The sequence below is a fragment of the Kogia breviceps genome, chromosome 4 (assembly GCF_026419965.1).
Source record: "Kogia breviceps isolate mKogBre1 chromosome 4, mKogBre1 haplotype 1, whole genome shotgun sequence".
NCBI classification, from domain to species: Eukaryota; Metazoa; Chordata; class Mammalia; order Artiodactyla; family Physeteridae; genus Kogia; species Kogia breviceps.
Window position 1 is genome coordinate 132,968,664 of NC_081313.1, and position 9,322 is coordinate 132,977,985.

The following is a 9,322-nucleotide window of genomic DNA, read 5'->3' on the forward strand; positions in this document are numbered from 1 at the left end:
GCTTTCTCTAGTTACGTGAGCGGGGGCTACTTTTCATTGCAGTGCGCGGGCTTCTCATTGTGGTGGCTTCTCTTGTTGTGGAGCACAGACTTCAGTAGTTGTGGCACGCGGGCTCTAGAGCACAAGCTCGGTAGTTGTGGCGCACTGGCTTAGTTGCTCTGCAGCATGTGGGATCTTCCCGGACCAGGGGTCCAACCCGTGTCCCCTGCATTAGCAGGCACATTCTTAACCACTGCACCACCAGGGAAGTCCCACCAGTGACCTCTTAATTACCGTTTTCATTGGCCTCTTACAAGACCTTTCAGAATGTAGAAGTCGCCCAACTGATATTTGACACAGAGTAAGCGTCGCCTTGTTTCCATTCCCACAGGTTGGGGGTCAGAATATGTAAATGAGATTAAAGACTTCACACTTTATCCTGAAGGCCACTGAGGGGCTTTAAACAAGGGATTGGGGTTTTAGAAAGCTGATTCTCTCACCGTGGGAGACTGGATGGGAGGGGGCAAGATGGCAGGCAAGACAAAGAAGTGACTTCCACGGATCAGGGGCAGCCTGGGGATGGAGAGAGCCTAATGATGGACTGAGCACTATTTAGGAGGAACAGTGGCCAAGACTCGGAGGCTGATTAGATACAGAGGGTCAAGGAGAGGGAGAAATTGAGGATAGTTTCTGACAACTAAATTTAGAAACAAAAGTAGTCGCTGGTGACCTTGGCTTGTGCTATTTCAGTGGAGGAGTACAGTGTCAGAGGCAGAAGTAATGCATGAGAGGTGAAGTGGAAAGATCGAGTATAGGCAGCTCTCACAAAATTTGTCAGTGAAAGGTAAGGGTGGAAATAGGAGCCAAGACTGAGGGAGAGTTATTGTTTTAAGGTAGGAGAGACTTCATTATGTTTAGATGCTAAAAGCAATGAGATTTTAGAGAAAGAGGTTGAAGATACACAGAGAAGGGATAATAGAGAAAGGTGCCACTGGAGTGGTGGGAGGCATTGGCTTTAGGAGGAAGGATGGGAGTAGAAATCAGTGCATTCTGACTTCTAGAATGTAGGTTTGAAGGCAGAATTGAGGGTGTCCCCACGTGATTGTGTCTGTTCTCTCTGTCAGGTTGAGGGGAAGTGATGGGCCAGAGGTCTAAGAAGACTGGAGAGATTTTAAATGGCTCTTTTAGAGAGCAGGACAGAGTGTAGGAAGACTCAGAAGTCTGTCTCAGCAAACTGAGGGCCCAGGCAAGACTGAGACCAGAATACATGGTGGGAATATGCACAAAAAGTCACAAGGCTACCTCCCTCACTGCTGCCGATTTCTTTCTGAAAACAGAGGTCACCTGGGAGCATTCAGAGCCTCTCAGTTCCCCAGCCTAGAAGTTGGGATCTCAATCCTAGGGCCCTGATGGAACTTCGTAGCTTCATTTTCTCTGTCCCTCCACATGGTCACACTAAGTAACACACACAGATCTCTTGATTGTTCCCTAGACACACTAGGCATTTTCCTGCCTAAAGCCAGGCCAAGAAAACTCATATTCAATAGAAATGGTTTAAAGGATGTGCTGTCAATTTTTCAAACTCCTCTGATTGCCAGGAAGGCAAGTGCCTAGACCACATGATTCTGGTCTTCCAGAATCAATCACATTGACAAGACTCTTGTTTAACTCTGGCTTCATTATCACCCAGGTACTGGCAGGATAGAGTAGATGTAAATCATAACTGGCCTGTGTGTCAGTTTTGACACACAGAGCTGCACACACCTGGATGTTCTCACATAGCTCTTGCCTTTGGGCACCTACCTCTAAAGAGGTCTTTAGTTAGCAAACAAACAGGAAACCCATTCTAGCTTATTTAAGGAAAAAACTGATGTGTTGAAAGACTATGGGGTAGGTCCCAGAATGGAAAGCCAGACCTCAGAAAGGGTGGGGTCCAGGTTTCAGAAAGGGTGGGTGGAGTGCAGTTGTGGGAAAGGGATTGTCGCAGGTAGAGGGCACATTTCAGATGTCAAGGACTCCCACCTTTGGAGCATTACTGGCAAGCAGATTGAGGTTTCTGTGTTTAGTTGCACCCCATACAACAGAGGCAGAGCCTTTTAAAATGGTGCAGAAGGGCTTCCCTGGTGGCGCAGTGGTTGAGAGTCCGCCTGCCGATGCAGGGGACGCGGGGTCATGCACGGGTCCGGGAAGATTCCACATGCTGCGGAGCGGCTAGACCCGTGAGCCATGGCCACTGAGCCTGCGCGTCCGGAGCCTGCGCTCCGCAATGGGAGAGGCCACAACAGTGAGAGGCCCGCGTACCGCCAAAAAAAAAAAAAAAAAAAAAAATGGTGCAGAAAAGTGTAAAGAAAATAACTATCATTAACATTCCCACCACTCAAAATAATTAACATTGATATTTTGGCATATTTGCTTCAGCTTTTTTTTTTTCCTGGATATGCTTTGGTTAAAACCACCTACAATGTTTATGTATTCGCTAAAATAAATCCATTCATACTCAGCAGATGTGGCTAATTTCTGGCCGACCTGGGCCCTGGCGCCAGCCCCTCGGGCGACCTACCATGGTCTTGAGTACTGACCGGCTGGCCGTGAGCCTCTGCTGTTTGGAGAGCTTTCCCAGCCTGCACTTCATCTGTGGTCAGATTAACAGTGGACCATGATGGGTGTGTCCCAGCTTGTCAGTGGAGGTCAGGGAGTGGACATCATCATACCAAAAGTAATTAATAATGAGAGAGAGAACAGTTAATTTCACTACGCTGGGACAATGCAAAGAGAGGGCAGGGCCTGTGTAAGATCATCTCGGCCCTGGGACTGGGGTCAACTTCCCACATATTTTTCCTCCCAGCAGCTCACTCATTTATTCACTTATTCAGTCATCTATTTAGAAAACACTCACAGATGCCTACTGTGTCCTTGCTCTTTTGTTAGGGTCTGGGAATGTGGCGAACGTGATGGCCCTTTGTCTGGTGAAGCATAGTCATGGGCAACAAGAAGGATTCATAACAGGTGAGTCATCTGCGTGGTGTGCAGTGGAAACCAGAGTAAAGTGTGGCCTGCTCTGGCTTGAGGGAGGGGTCTGAGGAAACTCGCTTGAGGAGGGGACATTCAAGCTGGGATTTGGGAAGGGAGCATGCTTACCAGAAGGAGAGAATTCAAAGCATCTGAGGCAACTTAGTGTGCTACATGGGCCAAGGGAGCAGGGGCCACACGGCATCTCCCTCTCTGAGCCTCAGTCCTCAGTTTCCCCAGTGGGAACTATGAGGAAGGTAGGAACAGCTTTACAGTCAAGAAAACAGAAGAAGGATCCGTGAGAGAAAAACTTGGTGTGGTGTGTGCTCATGAAATGTGAGTGGTCTTCCAAGCAGAGACAACAGCACGCAAAACAAGGAGGTGAAAACAGGGCACAATGGAAAAGAAAAATAAACAAAATTCCTTCTGTGGCTGCCAGCCCCCGAAGGACCCCTCCAAGGGACAGAGATCTTCCACTTCCTGTTGCATCCAGGAAGTTGCAGGTGGCAGTCGGGGAGGGCTCGCCTGGAGCCTGGAAGAGCGGGGAGAAGAGACCAAAGGAGGCTTCCATGCAGGCTTTTCAGAGGTAGATTCTCTGACTTGGAGAATTTAGAAGTGGAGACTACAAGGCTATCTTGATTCTCACATTTTCTAACTGGGCCTAGAAACCAGGCGTCTCTGAGCCTCAGTGCCCCCAAATGGAAACCGAAGATAATAAATACCTCAACTCGGTGTTGAGGAGCAAACACTATGGGACCTGGCCCCTGCCTCCTCTCCAACTTCACCCTGTGCTCCTGCCCAAACTCATTCTTGCCTCTGGGCCTTTGCACATTCTGTCCCCTCCCTCTAGAATGCTCTTCTCCTGACTAGCTCCTTCTCATCACTCAGGTCTCACTAATCTCAATGTTGCCTCCTCTGAAAGACCACCGCTATGTCAGGGTGCCCCTCCTTGTATTCTCCTTCATGGCCCTTGTTATATTTGAAACTATTGTTTTTTTGTATATGGTCTGTCTCTCCTTCTGGAATGCCAGTTTCCGGGAGGAAGGAACTTTGTTTCATTCACTGGAGTTTCCCCAAGGCCTAGAACAGTGCCTGGCTTTGGGCAGAAGCACTCAGCCAGGTTTGTTGAATAACAAACCAAGCATCCTACCAGGCCTTGCCTTTATGGAATGTTTAGACTGTTACACCCTCTATGGCCAGAGAAGAACTCTGAATGTTCTACCTGTCAGCATACAAGCTGAGTTCAAAGGACACTGAGCCCAAAAGTGAGAAAGCATCCAGTCCTGGAGCTCCACCCTCCTCCCTCCAAGGACAACTTGTAGCGTGTGACCCTTGGAAAGATGTTGCCAATGACACCAACTTTTATTAAAATAAAGACACACTTTACTGGCAATTCATTCATTCAAAAAAATGGCCGCCATGGGCCAGGCATTGTTGTAGCTGGTGGCAGGCAGAGCTTTTGACAGAAAGGAGGTAACCACAATAACCTCTTACCCCCAGCCACTGCCACACCTTACGTAGCAGAATCACAGCCCAAAGATGATATGATTTTACTCTGATTCATAATGTCGAATCTTTACCCAATTTCCCTTTCTTTACTTTTTATTTTGAAATAAATATAGATTTACAGGAAGTTCCAAAAACATTACAAAAAGGTCTTATGTACATTTAGTTTCCCTCAACAATAACATCTTGTATAAAACCAGAAAATTGACATTGGCACCATCCACAGATTTTGCCAGTTTTACATACCCCATTTGTGTGGATGTGTGTAGTTCTGTCAATTTCATCACCCGTGTAAATTCATGTAACCACACCATAATCAAGATATGGAACTCTTCCATCACCACAAATATCTTGCTCCTGCTACCCCTTAGCAGTCACACACATCCCACCTTAGTCCCCCATCCCTAACCAACCCCTGGCAATCACTAATCTATTCTCCATCTCTCTAATGGTGTCATTTCAACAGTATTGTAAGAATGGAATTATATGTCAGCTTTGTGATTGGCTTTTTTCACTCAGCATAATTCCCTTGAGATCCTCCAAGTTGTCACGTATGTCAGTAGTTCATTCCTGGTGACCTCCCTGGTGGTCCAGTGGTTACGAATCCACCTTCCAATGCAGAGGACGCGGGCTTGATCCCTGGTCAGGGAACTAAGATCCCACATGCCGCGGGGCAACTGAGCTGGCAGGTCCAGAACTAGAGAGAAGCCCGTGTGCCACAAAAAAAGATCCCAAGTGCCCCAACTAAGACCCAACCAGCCAAAAATAAATAAATACATACATACATTTTTTTAAAAATCGTTCATTCCTTTTCACTGCTAAGTGGTATTCCACCATCTGGATGGACTACAGTTTATCCATTTACTCATTGAAGGACAATTTAGGTTGTCTCCAGTTTGGGGATATTAAGAATAAAAATGGCTATTGAACTTTTGTGTATATATTTTTTGTGTAGACACGTTTTCATTTTTCTGGGATAAAATACCCAGGAGTGCAGTTGGTGGGTCATATAGTAAGTGCATGTTCAGTTTTATAAGAAAATGCTGGGCCGTTACCATGGTGAAGCTGGGCAAAGCGGCAGAGCAGGGGCTGCAGCAGCTCTTCAAGAGTGGCAATTTGCCGCTTGCTGGGGTTTTTTATGCCTCTCCTGGTTTACCCAGGATTTAAGAGGGGTGCAGATGCTGGGAATGGCCGAGCCAGCCTATTTTGAGCTTACTTTGGGGATCAATGACTATTTGGTCATCTGGATTTGGAAGCAATCAATGGACAGGAACAACATGGAAGGTGTGCACTCTGGCTGGGAGGAGCTGGAACAGCGCTCACCAACCAACGGCACAGGGCTCTTCACAGATGCATCTCTACTGACTTATTTATGATAGACTGCATCAAACTTAATATTTTAAACAAGGTTTTAAAATATAAAAAAGAAACGGCCAAACTATATTCCAGAGTAGCTGTGTTATTTAACATTCCCCCAAAAAACATACGAGAAATCAAATTTCTCTGTATCCTTGTCAGAATTTGACATTGTCACTATTATTTTAGTTGTTTTAATAGGTGTAATAATCTTATTGTGGTTTAACTTGTGTATCCCTAATGGCTAATGATGTTGAACACAATAAATATCCTCTTTGCTAAAATGTATGTTTGATGTCTTTTGCCCATGTTTTAATTGGATTGATTTTCACTGAGTTTTGTGAGTAGTTTATATATCTGACATGAGTCTTTTGTCAGATATGTGACTTGCAAATTAGGTTTTAATTTTTGATGAAGTTCAAGTTTCAGTTTTTTTCTTTTATGGACTTTTTCTTCTTTTTTACCATCTTTATTGGAGTATAATTGCTTTACAATGGTGTGTTAGTTTCTGCTTTATAACAAAGTGAATCAGCTATACATATACATATATCCCCATTATCTCCTCCCTCTTGAGTCTCCCTCGCACCCGCCCTATCCCACCCCTCTAGGTGGTCACAAAGCACCGAGCTGATCTCCCTGTGCTATGTGGCTGCTTCCCACTAGCTATCTATTTTACATTTGGTAGTGTATATAAGTCCATGCCACTCTCTCACTTCGTCCCAGCATACCCTTACCCCTCCCCGTGTCCTCAAGTCCATTCTCTACGTTCGCGTCTTTATTCCTGTCTTGCCCCTAGGTTCTTCAGAACCATTTTGTTGTTGTATTTTTTTTAGATTCCATATACATGTGTTAGCATACAGTATTTGATTTTCTCTTTCTGACTTACTTCACTCTGTATGACAGACTATAGGTCCATCCACCTCACTACAAATAACTCAATTTCGTTTCTTTTTATGGCTGAGTAATATTCCACTGTATATATGTGCCACATCTTCTTCATTCATCTGTCGATGGACACTTAGGTTGCTTCCATGTCCTGGCTATTGTAAATAGAGCTGCAATAAACACTGTGGTACATGACTCTTTTTTGAATTATGGTTTTCTCAGGGTATATGCCCAGTGGTGGGATTGCTGGGTTGTATGGTAGTTCTATTTTTAGTTTTAGGTGGGGTTTTTTTGCGGTACGTGGGCCTCTCACTGTTGTGGCCTCTCCTGTTGCGGAGCACAGGCTCCGGACGTGCAGGCTCAGCGGCCATGGCTCATGGGCCCAGCCGCTCCGCGGCATGTGGGATCTTCCCGGACTGGGGCACGAACCTGTATCCCCTGCATCGGCAGGCGGACTCTCAACCACTGCGCCACCAGCGAAGCCCAGCAACTAGTCTTTCACATCATTAAGGATGATGTTAGCTGTAGGTTTTTGTATAGATGATCTTGTCAAGTTTTATCATGAATGAATGTTGAATTTTGGCCAAAAATTTTTTTTTGCATCCATTGATACGATCTGTGACTTTCCTTTCCTACAGGCTTTTTGAAATACTGAAAAAAAGCTTAGAGACTTCCCCATCTGACAATTCGCTCAGACTGGGAACTCAGCTCCTACCACTGGTCTAGTGCACCATGCCCCAGTGTGCTCCAGAGAATGCAACTTGGTCTGGCATGTGGCCAAAGAAGCCCAATGTAGGAAATGCTGCCCCAAGAGTATGTATCCACTGCTAGAGATTTACAACACACATCAGCATAGCCAAGGCTCAGAAAAGCCCTGCGATATAGGCTGTTAACTCTCAACAAGGAATTTCCCAAACTTATCTTACCAGAGTCCTTTTTTGCACAAATGCCATTATGTTCTACAGGGCTTTCTCTGAAACACACTTAGGGAACCACTCAACTGAGTCTGACCCTTAATTTGCCGATGATCCAAAGGTTGAAAGAGAAGTTCCCTGACCAAGGTCACAGATAGTGGCGTCACAGACAGGCACAACAGGTCTCCTGCCCCTGGCCCGCTGCTCCTGTTCCCGACCATGTTGCTTTGACATACTACCAAGTCAGTGGGCAGCCCTGCCATACCACACGCCACCGCAGAGAAGAGGAACGTACCCACATCACCGGTCTGGCCCCTTTAGTGGCTCTCAGGCCCTTCGTCCCCACTGAGCTTGAGGATGAGGGGCTCAAATCCTTGTGGGTTCAGTGGGGCCCGTGGGTGGGTATGTAATGCAGGCTGGGCCAGTCATGCTGTTCTAGCTCCCTAACGGCAGCACACGCTTCAGGGATGGGCGTGCCACCTGTTGGTCTAACAAGACTCCAAACCAGGAATTATTAGAATTACTGGGGGGAAAAACAGTTTTTGCATGGAGATGATGCTAAATTGGAAGAAACTGAGCTAGAGGTACCAGGAAGCACCGGGCAGAACACAGTTGTAAGATGAAGAGAGACCTGGTTCCTTAGGACACGCCTGAGCCCCATCTGGTCAGGCTGAAGCAGAACCTCCCTCCAGAGCTTAAATGACAGACTAGTTCAGTGCCGTTTCCCTCAAACCAGTTAGATGGAATCCTGTCAGTTGCCAACAGAATCCTAATTTGCCCGTGAAGCAGTGTGGCCTGGAGCAAGTTGTCACTGAACTGGCCCCATAGATCCCTCTCCATCAGGAGGTATCATTTCCCCCAAGATTCCACAGCGAAGAACAATCTTTTCTGCCCCCCTCATCCCTGTCCCCTACCCACTCTCAGACCGACACCCCCACGCGCACTTCCCATCAAAAGGACGAGAACACAGGCGGCCAAAGGCAGCTTGGGCAGTACTTGATATACATCATACATTTATTATTAGTGAATATCCCTCTGAAATCAGCAACAATATTAAAAAAAATAATGATTGCACTACTTGGTCAAGCAGAACTAGCAAGTTTCATTTTAAAAAAAGTACAAATCTGTTAAAAATTTCAATCAGTATACACATATATAATACAACATACTAGTTATGTTAAATGCTACAAACCAATGTGAATCCAATGGAATGGAGAAAACCACACATTTAAGCTTTAAGAACCATTTTTTTCTCTATATATTAGCATTTTCTCAAATACATACATGGGAAAAATGAGGTAACTGTAAAATGTGCAAGGAACAGGGCCCCCCAAATTACATATATTTTTATATATATGTAATTATATATATATATATATATATATATATATATATATATATATATATATATATATATATATATATATATATATATATATATATAAAAGACCTTTCTTTCTAACACAGAACACAGGCGCTGGGCCCAGCCAGGGCTGGGGGACAGCACCCACTGTCATGCCTAGGCCAGAAGTTGGTAAATAAAAGAGTAAACAATGACAAGCCCCCACCACAGGAAATCATTGGTAACATGGCATCTATATAGCAAGGTCGGCAAATCACAAACATCCTAAATAATTGTTTTATAAATCTTTTTTTTTTACTTTTTTTTTTTT